The sequence below is a fragment of the Mus musculus genome, chromosome 6 (assembly GCF_000001635.26).
Source record: "Mus musculus strain C57BL/6J chromosome 6, GRCm38.p6 C57BL/6J".
NCBI classification, from domain to species: Eukaryota; Metazoa; Chordata; class Mammalia; order Rodentia; family Muridae; genus Mus; species Mus musculus.
This window is the reverse complement of record NC_000072.6, coordinates 78262040-78285824: the sequence shown is the minus strand read 5'-3', so window position 1 is coordinate 78285824 and position 23785 is coordinate 78262040.

The following is a 23785-nucleotide window of genomic DNA, read 5'->3' as shown; positions in this document are numbered from 1 at the left end:
TTTACTTTAAACACACTTTAAGTAACATAATACAATTTAGAGATGAAACAATACTATAATAGAATGAACACTGATGTCCTTTGAACAGAAGAGAAATAGGAAATTTGGGTTATAAACCACTCTTCTTAGAACAAGAATTTTTTTTTCCTGAGTGTTCAGTGTAACAATAATATATTCAATGACTAGTCATGACCAGTTCCAATTGTGTTAACGGCCAATGAAATGAATAAAAGAAAGCTCCACATTCGTCATCACTGCCTCAGAGGAATAACATGTTCAATCTTTTGGATGCAAAAAGGTTCTCGATACTTCAATATATAGTAAGTTATATCCACACATCTTTCACAAGAACAAAGCTATTTTTCTGACATTGAGAAAAGTTATTTCTGAAGGAAGGAATTCTAGAGGGAAGTGGAAGCATTTTGGACCACACATGAAGCTGTAAAGCAGCAAACCTGCTCAAAGGTCTTCCACACAAATGTTTTTAAATGCTCTCCTTGTTGCTAAAACTCAGACCTACGTAACTACCACTAGATCTGACCATTGATAATGTTCATGTAATGCAGTAAGGAGAGTTTCTTAGCTTCACTTCATAGTCTAAAGAGGGTTTGCACAAATTTGAGAACAAATTGTCCATAGAGTATGTTGAATTGGTTTAGAACGAAGGTTCTGGAGACAAACTGCTGAGGCCAGAATTCTATCCCATTAAACTTAGTATGAGCATTGCAAACTGTAAAATGAAGATAAAGCTCATAGATATCTTTGGGGTTATTATAAAGATTAAATAAGTAAATCAATGGCAGGGGCCAGTACTTACAGCTATTATACCTTCATTACTACCATTAGTGCTATAAATAAACAATAAAGGAAATAAATGATGGAGGTGAGTGTCTGCTTAAGAGAAGAAGATGGACTACAAAAGTCTTATGAATTGTAATCTTCCATATTAATTCACAAATAAATAGTCCTTTGCCCAATGACAACTTTTATATAAAGGTTTAACTCAGTCCTCTTCTAGTTCAAGTGCATTCAGGTTGCATAGTCTACAGAACACAGTCACTAATAACTATGAAATGAATAAAAGTATGAATTTACAAATGAATAAAAGCATAGTTAAACTCTATAATTTTACCAGATGCTATGCTAGCATCACAGAACTAATAAATAACTGAAGAAATATGAAAACAGACAACTACTTATTCCATCTACCACTTGCTCAAGAAAAGAAGTACTGCCAGAGTAGGTTGGAGGTGTAGATGAATTAAGTCTTCTTTGTGATCTCATGACAGGAATATCTGCCCAAAGTCAGCAGCCTAGATGCAAAACTATTTAGTCAGTTATTCGTTTAATTATTCAACATTGACTAGCAGTCCGTTTTTATGTGCCAAAGGCTCCATATTGATAAAATGTAGAAATTGTTAAAATCATCACTTTTTTCCTTTGTCCATCCTTCCTATGTGCATGTGCTATGCATGTAGATAAATGCATGCTTATACATGTGGGAGGATGGGGTACATGTGGAGGCAGAATGTTGATGTCAGAAGTCATCCTTCAGACCTCTTCCACCTTATTCATTGAGGTAGGTGTTCTAGTTCAGTCTCAGATACCACAGGTATGGCGACACTCCATAGAGAGCTTCATCTGAGGATGCCCTGTCTCATCTCTACTACCAAAGGCTGGAATTGCCACAGGTAAGCCATCGTGGCCTTATATCTCATAGTACATATATGATATCTGGTCCTTACCCTTGTCCTTTGTGTTCTTTAACAACCAGGACATTTCTCCAAACTTCCAAAGTATTTAATAATAATTTTTTCAATGTTCATAACACAATGTGCTTTTCAGAGTGTTTGTTCAGAAAATATATATTGGTTTATTCCCAATATGCCACTGACATGCAAAATACACAAACCATAAAAAGACTAGAAAAATACTCTTTAGGTAATGGATGAATTATGGATTAATTTCTTAATGATTTTTACTTTTTTTATTTCTTTTAGACAATTTACCACAATTTGACTGGCCTAGAACTCACTATATAGCCCAGACTGGCTTTGAACTCACACAAATATGTCTGCCTGCTTTTAACTCTCAAGTGCTAGAATTAAAGGCATGCACCACCAAAGCTGGGTAATTATTATTTTTTATGTGTAAAGGTGGTTTTCAAGCATTTTTGTTTGTGCACATGTGTGCAGTGCACACTGCAGTTCAGAAAAAGGGGTCTGATACCCTGGAACTGGCGTTAACAGATATTGGTGAGCCACAATGTGGATTGTAGAAACTGAACACTAGTCCTTTGCAAAGGCAGCCAGTGCTATTAACTAGGCATTTCTCCAGCTCCTTTTTCAATTTTTTTTGATGGGATCATATTTACATCTTTATGGAAATCCTTTATTGGCTGGAGTTAAAAAGTGGCATATTAACTGATGGTGAAATATCTTGTCCTGGATCTGTTTCAACATCTGGCCTGAGCGTGCATACAGAGGCAAAACAAAATGGGTCATAAGTTAAAGACTGTCTCCAAAACCCATGCAGGTTTCACTTCATCTTTGCTTGCAAATATATTGGAGATTTTTCTACAGTCAATGTTAAAAGGAATAGTTACAAATATGCCACACATATGTCTGAAAGAGCATGCTGAGAGTCCTTCTAATTAATTTGACTACACTGTCTTATGCATACCCCCAAACAGGTATTGGGCTCAGTCAACTACAGACAATAGAGAAGTGCCTGTTCAAATACAGTAAATACTCAGGTCATATTTTTCCAATGGTTCTGATTATGACAGTCATAAGTGACTTGATAATAGCACAGATGGCAAGCAATGATGGAGAAGAGGACTGGCAAGAGATAACGTTCCTCAGGAAGGTGAAATTTAAATGATGTCATGAAAAATGGGTAGGATTTCAGAAGAAGTCATAGAAAAGAGACAAAAAAGATAAAGAGAAAAAAAGGAGCCACATCTCACCAAATATATATCAAAGAGAGCCTGGATCAAAAGGTACAAAGATATTTAAAGGGATTAAAAGGGCTATCAAGAAGAAGTGAATGATTCAAATTATTTTAAACAGTTGTAAAGATGATCTTGGAAGACATCCGCTTGAGTTTCCAGGGCTTTCAAATAGGTTGATGTAAAGCATTTGAAATTTTCTGTTTCTTGAGGGGCAGAGATCCCAAATCAGAATATTTAAGTAGCTATGCCTCCCTTGAAGCCTGCTTACAATCCTTTGCATCTTTCATACTTCTAATTGTTTGCTGGGAGTGTTTAGTACCCCTTGGTTTCTAGCTGCACAAAACTAATTCCCTAAGCATCTCTTTGGTTATCTTTGAAGATAAGACAATAGTAACGTAAAATCACCCCATTCTTTAATCCCATCATGGGGGAGATGAAGACAAGGGAGTTCTTGAGCATCCCTCCTGGCCCTCTTAATGAGTTTCAGGCCAAATCTCAATAAAATTCAGTGGGTAATGCTTAAGGAATAATATATAAGCATATCAGCTGGCCTTTCCTTGTACATGGGCTTATGTATATGTGCACCCACAGTCTTAGTCTTATTTCTGCCATTGTGTTAAAATGTGCTGAAAATAGTAGCTTAGGGGAGAAAGGGAAATTTCACTTAGTTTCAGGGTAAAGTACACTGTTGCCAGGAACTTAAGGTTACAGAAACATGGAATCATCTAATCGTATTACATCTACACCCAAGGGAAGAAAACAACAGATTAATGCACACTTGTACATCAGTTTACTTTGTCTACTCTTATACAGTTAAATCTGCTCAGAAGATGCTGCCACCCACAGTGGTCAAGTCTTTCTACCTAAATTAAAATAATCAAGATAATCCTCCAGCTACATGTATATAGACAAACTAACATAGACAATATCTTGCTGCAAATTTCCTTTCTGAGTGATCCTAGATGGTATCAAAATGATAAATGTAGGCAACCATCCCATCCTACACAAACATCTACCCACACATGTATGAACATGCAAACACACACATTAAAATCCTATCTCTGAATCAGATGGCATTAAAATGAGATTAAAAAATTTATCACTATTATATTTTGTTTTCTATTTGCTTACCATCTTCTCTCTCTCTCTCCCTCTCCCTCTCTCTCTCTCTCTCTCTCTCTCTCTCTCTCTCTCTCTCTCTCTCTCTCTCCCTGTCCCTTGTGGTGTGTGTGTGTGTGTGTGTGTGTGTGTGTGTGTGTGTGTGTATTAATTGGGTCCATGTCTCAAAAGACAACTTTCAAGAGTTAGGTCTTTCTTTTCACCGCATGGCTCTCAGAAGTCAAATCCCTGCAGGTAGCCAGGGCTCCACATCAAGTTCCTTCATTGAGTGAAACATCGTCAGTCATATTTTCAGGATGAATGTAAGATGTTTTCAATGATAAATTGTTAAAACAGAAATCTTTCCAAAGGGACAGCCATATAATACAAGTCTATGATGTTATATAATAAATCTCTGGAGATATCTGGACTATTTGGACTATGTACTTGGGCAGTATTCATCCAGGTAACCTGTTTGGACAACTGACAAATTTCTTTGAGAATGAAATAAATAGAAGTTCCGAAAACTTTAAAAACACAGATCTCGGTGGCTAGAGAAATGGCTCAGTGGCTAAGAGTACTGACTGCTCTTCTAGAGGTCCTAAATTCAATTCCCAGCAACCTCATGGTGGCTCACAACCATCTGTAATGGGATACAATATTCTCTTTTGCTGTGCATGAAAGCAGAATACTCATATACATTAAATAAACAAATAAATCTTTTTTTTAAAAATCCAACCAAACAACAACAAACTCTCATAACTCTAGAATTGCTTTTGGCCAGGCATCCTACCATACATATCTCATTAACTGGTCAGGCACAGATCAATTGACATTTCCATGGCTGTTGTGGGTAAGATTCTCTGAATGTGGCTGTAACTGAACCTGGCAGCGAAGGAAGGAAGGAAGGAAGGATGGAAGGCCTCACCCACCTTCCTTCTTTCCTGTCTGCTGGAGGAAGTGTTCGCCTGTAGCCTCCCTCCTACTCAGTAGCTCCCTCTTCACATTCTTCCCACCACAATATGAAGCAAATCTGTTCACCGTCTGGGTGCAATCACAATGCACGAGCGTCTTGGAAAAGGAGTGGGTGCTGTCTGCAGAGTAAAGGCAGTCTAATTACCTCACAAGTGTCTCAAAAAGCCTGGCCTTTTCTGTCTGCCTTGATTATTCTCTGCTTCTCAGTCAGTACAATCTGAATGAGGGATGTTCTGGAGTTTCTAACAAGAGCATACTACTATGTGTGTCATCTAAAACGATTCTAGATGCATAGTTTATGATAAAACTCTGAACCTGCTTCATTATTTTTGTTTTCTTGAGGCTAACACTTACTACGCAGTCAGGTATAAGCCTCCAACATATGGGCTTCCTAGTGCCTGGGTTTCCTGAGTACTGTGATTACAGGCATGAGCAAACTATTCTAGCTTCAAACCTAATCTTCCACCGAAACATTTTATTTGTTTTCTCTGTAAGTGACAAATAACCAAAAATCTGTCTCGAGTCCTCACATTCTAGAGCCTGATATGAAGAAAGAATTCTAGCTCTTAGCTAGTTAAGATGGAAGAGATGAATTCAACATCAACATAGCACACTAAATATTAAATAGAAAATTACTATAAACCCAATGGCTGACTAACGTTCACTCTCAATCCTTACTACTGGCACAACTAGGCAGTAACCTCAACTGGAGATTGAATTTGGTTGAGTTAGCTTTAACTTTCATCTTAGCACAGACTAGATCCACCTGAGAAAGGACTCTCAATTTTAGGGACTTCTGAGTTAAACTGACATGTAGCCATGGTTGTTGGAAATTTTCTGGGTCGTTTAATGAAGTAGGAAAGTCCAGCCCACTCTGGGTGGCATCACACCCTTGACAGATAGCCCAAGGCTGAAAGAGAAAGCTGGCTAAGCATGATGTTGTGAGTAAGCCAGCTAATCAGATACTCCATGGTTCCTGCTGTATTTCTTGACTATGAAATGAGTTCCTTGCCTGGAGATAATTACACATGAAATAGCAAGTGACCCTGCCTTTAGATTCATGCCTTAAATTTCCTCGGTGATGACAGTGAGCACTGAATGTAGAAGCTAAGAAAATCGTTTCTTCCCCTAAGTTGCTTTTGGTCAGAGTGTTTGATCACAGTAAAGGAATAAAACCAGGACAGAACTTTAATCCAAATATGAGGGAGAAAATTAAACATTCAAGTTATAAGAGTTTAATTCATTGTCCCCCATATTTCTGTGTGTAAACAAATAAGAAATGGTCTATGTGACATTGTTAATAGTAATCTGTGGATAAAACTTTAATCATGCTGAGAGTATATGTTTTAGACTTTGCATTACAGCAACAAAATCACCTTGGGAAACATCTTGAGAGCAACAGCATTTATTTCTATTCTTGGTTTCAGAGGTTTTGGTCCAGGCCTTCATCGTTCTAGGTCTCTGTGCCTGTGATGGATCAGAGCATCATAGTGGAGCAAAGCTCTTGAGCTCACAACAAGGAAGCAGACAAAATGTCTATACCAGGAGTCTTTCTCCTTCTTCCCTCTTTACCTGTCCAGCATATTTGCTGCCCCCCTCATGTTCATGATTATCCATGTCTCTTTAATTAATCATCTCTGTAAACATTCTCAAGACTATACTGAGAAGTGAATTTCACCTAGGTGCTTCTGCATCCAATCAAGCTGACAACTAATTTTACTTATGCACCCCTTCTCAGCTTGACATCCAAATAGACCACCTTAAAACACATAATCTCCAACAAAAATAAGGAAGCATTTAAAATTCTGTCGAACATCAATACTTTTCACTCAATTAAAACCAACTTCTCTTCCAACAATTTAACCTTTCAACAGCCCTTAAATGCTCAAGTTCCAAGCTCCCCCCCCCCAACATTCCAGAAAGCATCCTTAATGCTTCTGTGGTAGCAGCACAGAACTAGGTCTCTGGCAGAACATTAAACCCTTGTTAATCATTCAGGTTTCCAAGACCACAACAACAAAATCCTGCCACTATAACCTCCTCCGAAGATCAGAATGCTCAACTCTTTGAGAAGGAAGCCCAAGTTACCCACTTTTTCTTGATGTATTCTGTAATGATTTGCATAGTGACACAGCTATCAAGACAAGGTAGCTCTCAGAAGCCCATCTGAGGCCATAACAGCTGCTCACGTGTAGTGCACTAGGGTGTGAAGAAAAGCAATCCCAGGAGGTCAGCCTTACATTAGATTCTGCCTCACCTTGTCAGAGTCTCTTTCACATTCATCACATAAGCTCTGCCCCTCCCTTTCCAGGGACCATATGTTGTGCTACTTCTCAGCCCTCACGCTGCATTTTTCATTAGCCTTTTAAAGGATCTATAATAACAGAATAAGGAAGACTTCGCCTCCCATCCATATTAAAATGCTTCAAGCAGAGCAGAGTTGAACCTTGGGGAATTGTTCTAAAGAAGAATCCCAATGCAATTTCACTCACAGCCACTTAGCTCTTCTCTGCCCTAAAATTGCCAGTTGGAAACAAATTCACCAGTCACCACAAATATTACTAACAGATAACACACAGCATATGGCGGGAAGCCAGAATACTTCACAAATCTGAGTCAGGCGACTCCAGTGATTAGTGAGACATAATATATTTTCATCCTAGATATGAGCTGGAATGAGCTACCCAAACTGGGAAACTAGAAAGCAGTTCCATATGGTGCCAAGACGGCCAGACAGTGATGGGGGATGGGAAGAGGGAGAGATTCCAGAAATTACTACATTAGAGAATGCCATGGCTGGCAAGTCTCTAGCATCATATTGAAAAGAAAAGTCTTGGGGTTGGCCCTTTGATAAGTTTTAAAACAAGGCTGTGTCCCAAGGAATCTCTTTTTGTGTCTGCTAGTAAATGGTGGTACTTTCTATTATATAGGAGTTAGAAGATATCATGACACAAAATTGACAAGCCTAGAGGCAGAAAGATTGAGCGAAAGTCAAGAGTTTCTCTCACTATATTAGGTTATAATCATTTTAATGTTTAAATTCAGATGACCCCAACATCAGAGATGAAAGCCATGCAGTGGTGGCGCACACCTTTAATCCCAGCATTTGGGAGGCAGAGGCAGGCAGATTGATGAGTTCGAGGCCAGCCTGGTCTACAGAGTGAGTTCCAGGACAGCCAGGGCTACACAGAGCAACCCTGTCTCAAAAAACCAATAAAGAAAAAAAAAAGAAAGGAAGAAAAGAAAAAGAAAAAAGAAAAGAAAAGAACTCTAGAAGTCAAAGAAAATGCAATTCAATCTTTGTGTGTATTATATATTTCAACAGGGAAACATATAATATAGTCTGTCTGGACTCACTGTCTTTGAGGGGATGCTTGGAGAAGAGAGGAAAGAATATAGAATAATTAGAAATGGAGTTAGTGGGAATAATTGACAAATATGTAAACATTGAGCAAACATTGTTTAGGCTTTAATATTCTATAAAATGGAAGTGGTTTTTCTATAGATTTGTGGGCTTGACCTGCTTATGAATAAGGAATTGTCTTAGCAACAAATTGAAAAATAATATAAAAGATATTGACCACACCCATTGTAGAGGTGCATCTGGGATCCTGCCTGCATTATCTATCTCTCTGTGCTCCTTTGACATATGTCAGCCTGATATCCAGCTGTCAGCACTCTTCATCTCTGCCTCACTGGCTCCTAGAAGAGGCTGGGGCAATTCCACAGCAGGGCTGAAGTTTGGCATAGGGAGAATCCCTTAGGCACAACATCAAACAATGCTTTTCTGGTTTTGATGAACATAGCCTCCCGGTTCTAGCCAATAGAGATGACTCTAAGATGCATGTCTATGTTGTCCCCAGTGGGCACAAACTTTAATGACCCATGGTGGTTGGTTTTGAGACGAGTTTCTTCCCTTTATCATTCATTTTACTTTTCTCACTGCTATCGCATAACCATCAAGCTACTTAAGGAAGGAAGGTTTTATTTTGAGTCGGAGTTCCTGGACACAGTCCATCACGACAAGAAGTCGCCGTGGGAGGAGCTTGAGGTAGCTCTCCACATTGGAGCCACAGTCAGGACACACAGAGAGACACACATTGCTGGTCACTTTGCACTCTTTTTTTTTATTTAATTTTTTTCAGTCTAGCATCCATTCCATGAAATATTGTTGTCCACATTCAAGATGGGTCTTCTTATCTCAATTAACCTAATCTAAAATAATCCCTCTCAGACATGACTGGAGGCTTGACTCCTATGTAAATCTAGATATTTTTTAAACAATAGTAACTAACTGTCATACTGTCTTAATTTCTTGCTTATTATTGGTATTTGTTGAGTTTGTATTCCAAGTAAAATCTAGGACTAAAATATTTCAATACTGCCTCTGGGAATACTCAGAACTGTGAAAGTGGCTGCATGGGGAGAAGCACTTATCTTACTGTTGCTGATAACTGAACGTACTGCAGGGCAGAACATTGACATGATGTCACAGCAACCTGACTGATGCTCTATGAATGCTGGGACACCCAGATGTTCCTAATTGCTCCAGTATCTGAAAGACATGACAGTGAGCCTCTTGCATGATGTCAAAGAATGAAAACAGTCTTGGGTCAAACAACTCAAGAAACGGCATCAAAGAAAGACAGTAGGCTTCGGGACTGCACAGAACTAGACTCAGATTTCTGATAGACCAAAGACAGACTAAAGTGAAAATTAGACCTAGCACTTCAGCCTAATATCTGGTTTTGGAGTCCATAAAATATAAGGTGGGTAAGCCCAAGAGAATCTCATAGGCCACAGTGCAGACCCTGATGACAGGGTGAAATTCTGAGTGCTAATTTGGAAGGACATTCAGAATTAGCTATGTTTAAGAAACTGGAACACCTAGAGTCATTTGCAAAGAGAGTGACCCTTTTGCTTTTCTGGAGACTGGTGTCTTTTCATTCCCTGCAGGGTCTCTAGGAAAAGACTTTGTTAAGGCAGGTATTTCAGTAAAACTCAGTCAATATCCTACAAGCATCAGAAGTGCACTTTTTGCAGCTATGCAGGTGCAAGCACAATCAGTGTTTGCTGATGGCCTAAAATCTGATCTGATATAGCAGAAGCTGATGCAGAGGTAGAGTTCTCTTAGGGTTAGCACACATTTTATTTATGAGTTCTGAACTCTCCTAACTTTCTTACCTCAAAAGGATCCTTCTTAAACAATCATGATATTGAGAGTTACATTTTAATAGGTATATTTAGACAACACATAGATATATAGCCAGACCATAGTAGATAGCTGATAATACCTTATGAAACATAGGCCTTCTCTACATAAACCAATAATTATAGCCATGTTTTAGATTCTTTTGCCTGAGTAATTCTTCATCTTTCATCAGAAAACTGCAGCAGAACCTTAAGAAATTGCTAGGAATGAATATTTAGGATGCTCAATAGATATCTGGTCGAGTGGTCCAAATACAATGAAAGGAAGCTTATGAACATGGGGCAAAGTCACATGACTTATATTTTATTCTTTGTTTGTTTATCTGTTTGATTTATTCTTTATTTTAAAGATTTGTATATTTTATTTTTAGGTATTCTTCTCTCATACAATTTAATTCTGACCACAATGTCCTGGGAAGTACTGGAAGATGATTCAAGCATGTGTTTGAGGTGGCTTCTTGGAGCTTAGAGAGAGAAGGATGTCCTGCAGGATATGTCATAGGGAAGAAAGTACTTCCCTCACACAATATCAGACAAAGTATCAAAATACTTCAGAGATTGAAGCTAGTCAACAGCACATTTATTATCAAATGCAAAACAATAAATAGCCCAGAGGAAACTTTGTCCTTAAAACACTAGTAAATTAATAGATTCATTAGGAAAGAAGTGTCACCAATATTTGAAGAGTGAAAAAAATGTCAGCAGTTATTGGAAGAAGGACCATCATAGTACGTTGTGGGCACACAACTGGAAAGTTCCCATGCTTGGTGTGTGGCCCCACTCCTGTGCATAAATCGGCATTCTCACCTAAATTTTAGTGGGTTATTGACCAAAGACAGAGGCCAAGAAGAAAAGAGGAAGAGGAGATAAGTTTGAAAAGTGTGTGTGTGTGTGTGTGTGTGTGTGTGTGTATGAGAGGGGGGTAATAGGAGGAAGTAAGTAGAAGGTGGATATGACCATATTTACTCTATTCATGCATGAAATTGTCGGAGTAAAAATAAATAAAATTAAAAAAGGAAAACTAAAAAATAAATATGAACTAGTTTATGCCAAGATGTTAAGACCTATACAATAATGTTAAGTCTTGTCCACTGTCTCTGCCTTCTGAGACGCTTCTCTTTGCTTCACTATTTCCCCAAATGCTCATCATCTTTCTAGAATGTTCTCATTCATCTTTCTCTCAGTCGTAACTATATCAGCTACTTTCTGCTGCTGTGATAAAATACATAGTCAGTTGCAACTTAAGAAAGAAAGTTTATTCTGACTTTTGGTTTTTGAGCAAGAGAATCCATAATATCCAAGACAGCATGAGAGCAGGAGAGGAAAACTGGATAATCACATTTGTAACCACAAAGGAAGCAGACTAAGCAAACTCAAAGTAATGAGAAGCTACAAACGCCAAAGCAGGGGACCAGGGGTTCAAACTCATGAGGCACATTTCTCATTCAATCCACAGCACTAGCATCATCACACGTGACAGCTGCTAGTGTGTGGACTCTTTGCCTGGTTCTATCCACTCCCTGCCTAGTCAGTCCTTAGTAATCTGATCTACCTGCCTTAGCCTAGTCCCAGAACCAGAGCCCTGACCCCTCCCACATAAACCTTACTCGGCAGTATTTGAACAGTCCCAGAAACATATTCACTTGGACTGCTGGACATTAACATAACTGCTTTTCTCTATGTAGCCCCAAACTCTTGGGACTCTGGTTCTAGATCATGTGAAATCCTGGTAAGCACAATCTACTGTATCCCTCCTTCTCTGTGTGCGTGCACCGTAGACCATAGTCCACTACCTCAAATACGTTCTTCATGGAAGAAGAGTGATTTGGAAGAATATGAAAATAATAGAATTTTTATTCATTAAGGGCATTTTCAGAGCTGGAGGAAGTTGCTCACTTGATATAGTGCCATAGAAGCATAGAAATCTGAGTCTGGATCCTCAGTACCCACTTAGAAAGTATGTTGGAATGTGCCTGCAATCTTTTCACTGGGGAAATTGTAATAAGGAAGATTCTTGGGGTTCTCTGGCTAGCCAGTTTAGCAAGAACAATAGCCTCCAGGTTAAGACAGTCTGTCCCAAAACAAGAAGTCCACAGTGATTGAAAAAGGCAGCTGCCATCAGCCCTTGTCCTCCAAGTGCATGTGCATATATGTGTGCCCAAACACATGTGCATAGATATGTGAACATGTACAGCCATATTTCCTAAATCATTGTTAAGTATTTATTATTTTATTTGGGGGTTTTGTTTTATTTTATTGTATGTGCAGGAATGATTTTTATGCATGCATGTCTATGTGCCATGTGTATGCCTTGTACTGTCAGAGGCTAGAATACAGATCCTCTAGCAAAAGAAATACAGAAAATTGTGAGTTATCACATTGATGTGAAAACCAATCCTGAGTCCCCTGCAAGAGTTGTAATTGCTCTTAACTGCTGTGCTATTTCTCTAGCCACACAAGAGCATTAAAAAAAATAAAAATAAAAAAGCATATTGCCATCCAGGGGTAGTAGTTTATGCCTATAATGCCAATTCTTAGGAGGCTAAAGCAAGAAGATTATCATGCCTGCAGGACAGCTTGTTTGTGATTTCCAGGTCAGCTTGAACTACCACAGGAGATGATTTCTAGAAACAAACAAAAACAAGAAGCAAAACAACTAACCTGCCCCCATGAGGAGGAGAAGGAAGGAAAGGCAGTGTATTTTCATCCAGGACGAAGAGATGGAGTATACACCTTCTCTCTTTACTTCCCAGGGACCTGAGTCTACGTGTTACTTTGATTCTAATCACTCCTTTATCTGTAGGAATGAAGGCATCCTCCCTTAGGAAGTAAGAAAACTGGAAATTGTTTAAAAGCTTCCTTATTAAAAAACCTGATCCATCCAGTGGGTTGAGCTTATAGCTGGGGAGAAATACAGCTGTCAGGCAAGGAGGAAGCTAGCCATCAGACCTGAAGGGGTTTTGTGTTGTGAGACACTGGTGAGAGAGATCAAAAGAGAAATGACTTTCAATGGAGTTTTCTGAGAAATCAATGTCTTTGCCAGGCGACTCATTTATTAAGTAATGGTTGTTCCTTTTGCCTGTATTAGGGATTGGACTAGTCCATAATACTTACTTTTAGGATTGTTGAAACAGCAGAGCCATGACAAGGGGCTGAACTCTCCATGGGTTACAGGAACATATCCAGATCTGGAAGCTACTGCTCTCAAGAGGCTGCACCTTCTTGATGTGCACATGTGGGCCCCTGAACCCAGGCAGAAGTGTGCCTGTGGCATAACAGGTAACACAAACAGAATTCCTGGAGAGAAGGGTAGAGAATCGTTTATTGGCTACTTCATGGGGAGACAAGAGGGGAAATCAAAGTGAAGAGGAAATAACAATTTATTACTTATGAAGTGGCTAATGTGATTAGCTTTTGGGTAGTATGTGTGCAGAGGCAAGCAGCTGGAGACAGCTTTTTGATCTCTGGCTGCCTGTCTGGAGGATCACACTTAGGGTGGGGGCAGCTCTCAGATCTCCAGCTCTGGGCACAAAGCCTAGCTCTTTGAAGTGATTCCCTTTCCACATTTCCTGCTAATAGACAGTGAAGAAGGAGGCCATGTCCCTGGAGGGAAAGAGGGGCCTTGAAGTTTCCTCAGTCATGGGAAGTTAACAAAGATGACCATAGGCAAAGTTGTAGGTGGTACAATCTGCATTTCAAATCGCTCTGATGCTTCTTGGCTCCATCCTCACTTGGGTGCATAGCAGGCTATTGCTAGAATCTTTCTGATTGCTGAGAGTTCTCTAATCAACCTAGATTCAACTCTATATTGTAGCTTCCTGAGCGTCTGTCAAAACTGTCCTGAATGCATTCCACAAGGGACTTGCTGTGTACGGAATTTCTTCTCTGCTCCAAACATGGTAGCAATAAGTTGCCCTGTGGAGGGCAGCGGTGTGGCAAACCTTACATTAAGGCTTCATCTCTGTTCACCTGCTCTCAGACTTACAATTCCTCTGACAAATCAATTAAAGGAGACAATGGTGCTGGTGTAAAGGTTATAAAACAAGAATAACATAATAATTTTTTTAAGTGTAGCATTTATTTCCCCCAGATCTTGGATGCCTTCCTGAATTTCTACTTCTTTCCATGCTTATATGCCTGTCATAAGCAAAAAAAGAGGAAAAATTAGTAAAATAAAAATATATTAGCTCCAACCTGTTAAAAAGCAAACACTAAGTGAGTGTGCACAGGCATCCCCAGGAAGATTTTGCATCTTCCACTGAATCTGTTACAAGGCTCTTTGCGGGCTCTTTAAAAGGCTCTTTTACTTCTATGGTTGTGGAGATGCTGAGACTCCAGTGACATGTCTAAAGTGGGATCCAGCTCAAGGGGAGGTCCCAAGGTCTGACACTGAGTAATACTGAGGCTATGGAAAATTCACAAAAGGGACTCATTATGTCTGTCCTCCAAAAGACCCAACAAGCGGCTGAAAGTGTCAGATGCAGATATTTACATCCAACAAATGGACAGAAGCAGCTGACCCCTGTTGTTGAATTAGGGAAGGCAGAAAGAAGCTGAAGAGAAGAGCAATCCTGTAGGAGGACCAGCAGTCTCAATTAAGCTGGACCCCAGGGAACTCTCAAACACTGAACCACCAAACAGGAAGCAGCATACACCAGCTGATATGAAGCTGCCAACACACATACAGTAGAGGTCTTCTGGGTCTGTGTTCATTCAGAGATGATGCATCTAACTCTCAAGAGACTGGAGGGCCAAGGGAGTTTAGAGGTCGGGTGGAGTTGGGGGCTGGGGACATCCACATGAAGATGGGGTGTGGGGAGAATGAATGGGATGTGGAACAGCTGGAGAGCAGATGTGCCGGGGGAGGGGGGTAAACTATGGGATGTAAAAAAATAAATTAATTATATAAAGAGAGAGGAACAAAAATAAATAAATAAATAAATAAATAAATAATCCTGGGCCATTTAAAACTGATGTTAGGCTACGTTTAGCTGTTCTCTGCTCATCTCTGTGTCTGACCTAACAACCTGTGATGAACAGATAAAATCTTTTAGAACATACTATCTTGATAAAACCCGAGTTTCCACCAACCAAAGGACAAAGAATGTCATCAGATGTACATGAGACCCCTAACATAGATTTTCCTGCTAAACTACAGCCCTTGTACTTGTTCCACCAGTATATTTGAAATGTGCCTGTAAAAATGCCCTCAAACCATTACTGGGTGGAAACATGGAATTTTAGGAATCATAAGTCTGTTGAGGAGAGATGTGTGCTCTTTGCATTGACAAGGTTATGTAAGAATCATTTATAAATACAGTATAATACAATGTCTTCCAGACACAACAAGATTGGTGGACTGTGTGTCTGTGGTGGCTGTGTGGTAGGTTGTTCAAAACCTGCAGAAGCTCAAGCCAGCTGAGATATCATCAATGGGAGGCAGAAGGACACAGGGTCCCATCCCCAAACAAGAAGCCATTTGCTGCTGATAATGGAGTGTCACTGGTAATATCAACCACACATTAAAGAATGTCCCATGCCCAGTAGTAGTTTGGAGACCCAAACACAACTCCATGTTTTGTTTTTGTTTGTGTGTGAACTTTCTGTTTTATTATGTCTCATTGGTTTTTATTTGCTTTTATTTTCCTTGTGTCTATGGTAATTGGAAAAGGAGGAAAAGAAGAGAACACACATGAAGTTAAGTGAGGAGGGAGGTGGGAAGAGATGGGAGGGGCTAGGGGAGAGGAAAACATATGAAAAAGCTAAAAGAGAAAAACGTCTGTAAATAGCATATAATACAAAATTCTCTTCTTAGTTTGGAACACTTTTTATTTATTTACTTTTTCTTTATAATGAAAAGATACGACAAGCCCCTTCCACTCCACTCAAGCCCCGGGCTACCTTGCCAGAGGAGTCGCCTGACACCCACAAGGGCCCACACAGGACTCCCCACGGGATCCTAAGACCTCTGGTGAGTGGAACACAGCACCTGCCCCAATCCAATCGCGCGGAACCTGAGACTGCAGTACATAGGGAAGCAGACTACCCGGGCCTGACCTGGGGCACAAGCCCCTTCCGCTCCACTCGAGCCCTGGGCTACCTTGCCAGTGGAGTCACCTGACACCCGCAAGGGCCCACACAGGATTCCACACGGGATCCTAAGACCTCTAGTGAGTGGAACACAACTTCTGCCAGGAGTCCGGTTCGAACACCAGATATCTGGGTACCTTCCCTGCAAGAAGAGAGCTTGCCTGCAGAGAATACTCCACTCACTGAAACTAAGGAGAGTGCTACCCACCCAGGTCTGCTTATAGAGGCTAACAGAGTCACCTGAAGAACAAGCTCTTAACAGAGACAACTATAACAGCTAGCTTCAGAGATTACCAGATGGCGAAAGGCAAACGTAAGAATCCTACTAACAGAAATCAAGACCACTCACCATCATCAGAACGCAGCACTCCCACCCCACCTAGTCCTGGGCACTCCAACACAACAGAAAATCTAGACCCAGATTTAAAAACATTTCTCATGATGATGATAGAGGACGTCAAGAAGGACTTTCATAAGTCACTTAAAGAATTACAGGAGAGCACTGCTAAAGAGTTACAGGCCCTAAAAGAAAAGCAGGAAAACACAGCCAAACAGGTAGAAGTCCTTAAAGAAAAACAGGAAAACACATCCAAACAGGTAATGGAAATGAACAAAACCATACTAGAACTAAAAGGGGAGGTAGACACAATAAAGAAAACCCAAAGCGAGGCAATGCTGGAGATAGAAACCCTAGGAAAGAGATCTGGAACCATAGATGCGAGCATCAGCCACAGAATACAAGAAATGGAAGAGAGAATCTCAGGTGCAGAAGATTCCATAGAGAACATCGACACAACAGTCAAAGAAAATACAAAATGCAAAAGGATCCTAACTCAAAACATCCAGGAAATCCAGGACACAATGAGAAGACCAAACCTAAGGAAAATAGGAATTGATGAGAATGAAGATTTTCAACTTAAAGGGCCAGCTAATATCTTCAACAAAATAATAGAAGAAAACTTCCCAAACATAAAGAAAGAGATGCCCATGAACATACAAAAAGCCTACAGAACTCCAAATAGACTGGACCAGAAAAGAAATTCCTCCCGACACATAATAATCAGAACAACAAATGCACTAAATAAAGATAGAATATTAAAAGCAGTAAGGGAGAAGGTCAAGTAACATATAAAGGAAGGCCTATCAGAATTACACCAGACTTTTCACCAGAGACTATGAAAGCCAGAAGAGCCTGGACAGATGTTATACAGACACAAAGAGAACACAAATGCCAGCCCAGGCTACTATACCCAGCCAAACTCTCAATTACCATAGATGGAGAAACCAAAGTATTCCACGACAAAACCAAATTCACACAATATCTTTCCACGAATCCAGCCCTTCAAAGGATAATAACAGAAAAGAAGCAATACAAGGACGGAAATCACGCCCTAGAACAAGCAAGAAAGTAATCCCTCAACAAACGAAAAAGAAGACAGCCACAAGAACAGAATGCCAACTCTAACAACAAAAATAAAAGCAAGCAACAATTACTTTTCCTTAATATCTCTTAATATCAATGGACTCAATTCCCCAATAAGAAGACATAGACTAACAGACTGGCTACACAAACAGGACCCAACATTCTGCTGCTTACAGGAAACCCATCTCAGGGAAAAAGACAGACACTACCTCAGAGTGAAAGGCTGGAAAACAATTTTCCAAGCAAATGGTCTGAAGAAACAAGCTGGAGTAGCCATTCTAATATCGGATAAAATCGACTTCCAACCCAAAGTTATCAAAAAAGACAAGGAGGGACACTTCATACTCATCAAAGGTAAAATCCTCCAAGAGGAACTCTCAATTCTGAATATCTATGCTCCAAATGCAAGGGCAGCCACATTTATTAAAGACACTTTAGTAAAGCTCAAACCACACGTTGCACCTCACACAATAATAGTGGGAGACTTCAACACACCATTTTCATCAATGGACAGACCATGGAAACAGAAACTAAACAGGGATACAGTGAAACTGACAGAAGTTATGAAACAAATGGACCTGACAGATATCTACAGAACATTTTATCCTAAAACAAAAGTATATACCTTCTTCTCAGCACCTCACGGGACCTTCTCCAAAATTGACCATATAATTCGTCAGAAAACAGGCCTCAACAGATACAAAAATATTGAAATTGTCAAATGTATCCTATCAGACCACCATGGGCTAAGACTGATCTTCAATAACAACATAAATAATGGAAAGCCAACATTCACGTGGAAACTGAACAACACTCTTCTCAATGATACCTTGGTCAAGGAAGGAATAAAGAAAGAAATTAAAGACTTTTTAGAGTTTAATGAAAATGAAGCCACAACGTACCCAAACCTGTAGGACACATGAAAGCATTTCTAAGAGGGAAACTCATAGCTCTGAGTGCCTCCAAGAAGAAACGGGAGAGAGCAGACACTAGCAGCTTGACAACACATCTAAAAGCTCTAGAAAAAAAGGAAGCAAATTCACCCAAGAGGAGTAGACGGCAGGAAATAATCAAACTCAGGGGTGAAATCAACCAAGTGGAAACAAGAAGAACTATTCAAAGAATTAACCAAACGAGGAGTTGGTTCTTTGAGAAAATCAACAAGATAGATAAACCCTTAGCTAGACTCACTAAAGGGCACAGGGACAAAATCCTAATTAACAAAATCAGAAATGAAAAGGGAGACATAACCACAGATCCTGAAGAAATCCAAAACATCATCAGATCCTTCTATAAAAGGCTATACTCAACAAAACTGGAAAACCTGGATGAAATGGACAAATTTCTGGACAGATACCAGGTACCAAAGTTGAATCAGGATCAACTTGACCATCTAAACAGTCCCATATCCCCTAAAGAAAGAGAAGCAGTTATTAATAGTCTCCCAGCCAAAAAAAGCCCAGGACCAGACAGGTTTAGTGCAGAGTTGTATCAGACCTTCAAAGAAGATCTACTTCCAGTTCTGCACAAACATATTTCACAAAATAGAAATAGAAGGTACTCTACCCAACTCATTTTATGAAGCCACTATTACTCTGATACCTAAACCACAGAAAGATCCAACAAAGATAGAGAACTTCAGACCAATTTCTCTTATGAATATCGATGCAAAAATCCTCAATAAAATTCTCGCTAACTGAATCCAAGAACACATTAAAGCAATCATCCATCCTGACCAAGTAGGTTTTATTCCAGGGATGCAGGGATGGTTTAATATACGTAAATCCATCAATGTAATCCATTATATAAACAAACTCAAAGACAAAAACCACATGATCATCTCGTTAGATGCAGAAAAAGCATTTGACAAGATCCAACACACATTCATGATAAAAGTTTGGGAAAGATCAGGAATTCAAGGCCCATACCTAAACATGATAAAAGCAATCTACAGCAAACCAGTAGCCACCATCAAAGTAAATGGAAGGATGCTGGAAGCAATCCCACTAAAATCAGGGACTAGACAAGGCTGCCCACTTTCTCCCTACCTTTTCAACATAGTATTTGAAGTATTAGCCAGAGCAATTCGACAACAAAAGGAGATCAAGGGGATACAAATTGAAAAGGAGGAAGTCAAAATATCACTTTTTGCAGATGATATGATAGTATATATAAGTGACCCTAAAAATTCTACCAGAGAACTCCTAATCCTGATAAACAGCTTCAATGAATTAGCTGGATATAAAATAAACTCAAACAAGTCAATGGCCTTTCTCTATACAAAGAATAAACAGGCTGAGAAAGAAATTAGGGAAACAACACCCTTCTCAATAGTCACAAATAATATAAAATATCTCGGCCTGACTCTAACTAAGGAAGTGAAAGATGGGTATGATAAAAACTTCAAGTCTCTGAAGAAAGAAATTAAAGAAGATCTCAGAAGATGGAAAGATCTCCCATGCTCATGGATTGTCAGGATCAACATTGTAAAAATGGCTATCTTGCCAAAAGCAATCTACAGATTCAATGCAATCCCCATCAAAATTCCAACTCAATTCTTCAACGAATTAGAAGGAGCAATTTGCAAATTCATCTGGAATAACAAAAAACCTAGGATAGCAAAAACTCTTCTCAAGGATAAAAGAACCTCTGGTGGAATCACCATGCCTGATCTAAAGCTTTAGTACAGAGCAATTGTGATAAAAACTGCATGGTACTGGTATAGAGACAGACAAGTAGACCAATGGAATAGAATTGAAGACCCAGAAATGAACCCACACACCTATGGTCACTTGATCTTTGCAAGGGAGCTAAAACCATCCAGTGGAAGAAAGACAGCATTTTCAACAATTGGTGCTGGCACAACTGGTTATTATCATGTAGAAGAATGCGAATCGATCCATACTTATCTCCTTGTACTAAGGTCAAATCTAAGTGGATCAAGGAACTTCACATAAAACCAGAGACACTGAAACTTATAGAGGAGAAAGTGGGGAAAAGCCTTGAAGATATGGGCACAGGGGAAAAATTCCTGAACAGAACAGCAATGGCTTGTGCTGTAAGATCGAGAATTGACAAATGGGACCTAATGAAACTCCAAAGTTTCTGCAAGGCAAAAGACACCGTCAATAAGACAAAAAGACCACCAACAGATTGGGAAAGGATCTTTACCTATCCTAAATCAGATAGGGGACTAATATCCAACATATATAAAGAACTCAAGAAGGTGGACTTGAGAATATCAAATAACCCCATTAAAAAATGGGGCTCAGAACTGAACAAAGAATTCTCACCTGAGGAATACCGAATGGCAGAGAAGCACCTGAAAAAATGTTCAACATCCTTAATCATCAGGGAAATGCAAATCAAAACAACCCTGAGATTCCACCTCACACCAGTCAGAATGGCTAAGATCAAAAATTCAGGTGACAGCAGATGCTGGCGTGGATGTGGAGAAAGAGGAACACTCCTCCATTGTTGGTGGGATTGCAGGCTTGTACAACCACTCTGGAAATCAGTCTGGCGGTTCCTCAGAAAATTGGACATAGTACTACCGGAGGATCCATCAATACCTCTCCTGGGCATATATTCAGAAGATCCCCCAACTGGTAAGTAGGACACATGCTCCACTATGTTCATAGCAGCCTTATTTATAATAGCCAGAAGCTGGAAAGAACCCAGATGCCCCTCAACAGAGGAATGGATACAGAAAATGTGGTACATCTACACAATGGAATACTACTCAGCTATTAAAAAGAATGAATTTATGAAATTCCTAGCCAAATGGATGGACCTGGAGGGCATCATCCTGAGTGAGGTAACACATTCACAAAGGCACTCACACAATATGTACTCACTGATAAGTGGATATTAGCCCCAAACCTAGGATATCCAAGATATAAGATACAATTTGCTAAACACATGAAACTCAAGAAGAATGAAGACTGAAGTGTGGACACTATGCCCCTCCTTAGAATTGGGAACAAAATACCCATGGAAGGAGTTACAGAGACAAAGTTTGGAGCTGAGATGAAAGGATGGACCATGTAGAGACTGCCATATCCAGGGATCCACCCCATAATCAGCATCCAAACGCTGACACCATTGCATACACTAGCAAGATTTTATCGAAAGGACCCAGATGTAGCTGTCTCTTGTGAGACTATGCCGGGGCCTAGCAAACACAGAAGTGGATGATCACAGTCAGCTAATGGATGGATCACAGGGCTCCCAATGGAGGAGCTAGAGAAAGTACCCAAGGAGCTATAGGGATCTGCAACCCTATACGTGGAACAACATTATGAACTAACCAGTACCCCGGAGCTCTTGACTCTAGCTGCATATGTATCAAAAGATGGCCTAGTTGGCCATCACTGGAAAGAGAGGCCCATTGGACTAGCAAACTTTATATGCCCCAGTACAGGGGAACGCCAGGGCCAAAAAGGGGGAGTGGGTGGGTAGGGGAGTGGGGGTGGGTGGGTATGGGGGCTTTTGGTATAGCATTGGAAATGTAAATGAGCTAAATACCTAATAAAAAATGGAAAAAAAAAGAATGAAAAGATACATGCTATGTACATTGTTGCTGCCATTGCTCTGTCATAGTATTGCAGAAAATTGTACAGTGGATGACAAGGACAGATTCAACTCTAGTCTTAATTAACTTAAAATTTAGAGAGTGTTTCTTGGGACCATTGATATAGCACCTATACACACAAACAGACAAGCACACGCACACACACACACACACACACACACACACACACACCACGTTAGACATTAGTTAGTTAGTTAGTCAGTTAGTTAGTTAGTTAATCAGTTAGTTGTTAGTTAGTTAGTTAGTTAGTTAGTTAGTTTTTTCACAACAAGATTTCATTGTGTAGCTGTCTTTTTAAAGACAAATTTTCTATATAACTGTCCTGGCTCTATTACAACTCACTTTGTACAGCAGGCTGGCCTCGAACTCATAGCGACACACCTGACTATAACTCCTGAGTGCTGGGATTAAAGGCATGTACCACCACCCCCTGAGCACCTCCCTATTTTTACGTGGCACCTTTTCCTTTCATCTTTTTTTTAAGTATATATTAAACAGTAAGATTAGCTTTCATAATTTCACTCTTAATTGGTGCATGTCTGCATTCTTCCAGTCTAGTGCTAGAATTTCATATAGGTATTTACTTGATAGTTCATCTACTTGCTGTTAATTGCAAAATTTACTTTTTAAATTATTTTTAATTATTTGAATATATGTTCCCATGTGAGAACATTGTGCATATAAGTGTAGGTACTTAGAGATGCCAGAAGAGGGTGTTGGATCCCCTGGAGCTGGAGTTACAAGTGGTTGATAACCATCCAACCTGGGTCTTGGCAACCAAAATTGGATCTGATATAGCAGTGATTGGTGTTGACCCCAACGCCCTTTACATCCCCTCAATTGTGAAACTTACCATATAAACTTACTGATACATGTCTATTAGTTCTGTAATGTGCTCCTAGCTTCCCTTCTGTTTTGGTACATCAACTGAGACATTTTCTAGAAGAGAACTAACTGAACTAATTTGATGTGGAACATGAAGGCAGTTACTAATTTAGCAAACATATGAAGTTAGAGGGTTCAAGAACTGTTTCAGTAGACTAGGACCTCCTAGTATCAGCTTTTCAGATATTAAGTTTATTTACCCTTCCTTTCCTGTTCCTGTTTGTGTCCTGGGAAATCAGCACAGAGAGTCATTTTATTATATAACCACATCCTAAACCGTGATTAAAAAAAAAAAACAAAAAACAAAAAACAAATAATACTGGTAGAGCATTTATTTTGTGCCAGGACAATTCTGGAATCATTATAATTATAGACCGAGTTCATCCTCATTACAACCTAGAAGGAGTTGAAAGAACAATAACAATCAGCTGCTTTGTGTCTCTTTTTGGAAGCCTGTAATGCTATTTTTAATCTCTACTTTAGACATGAAGACACAAACATTAAAAATAACTAGTAAACCATTGGGATGAAAGAAAAAAAGGTTGAACAGCCAGGA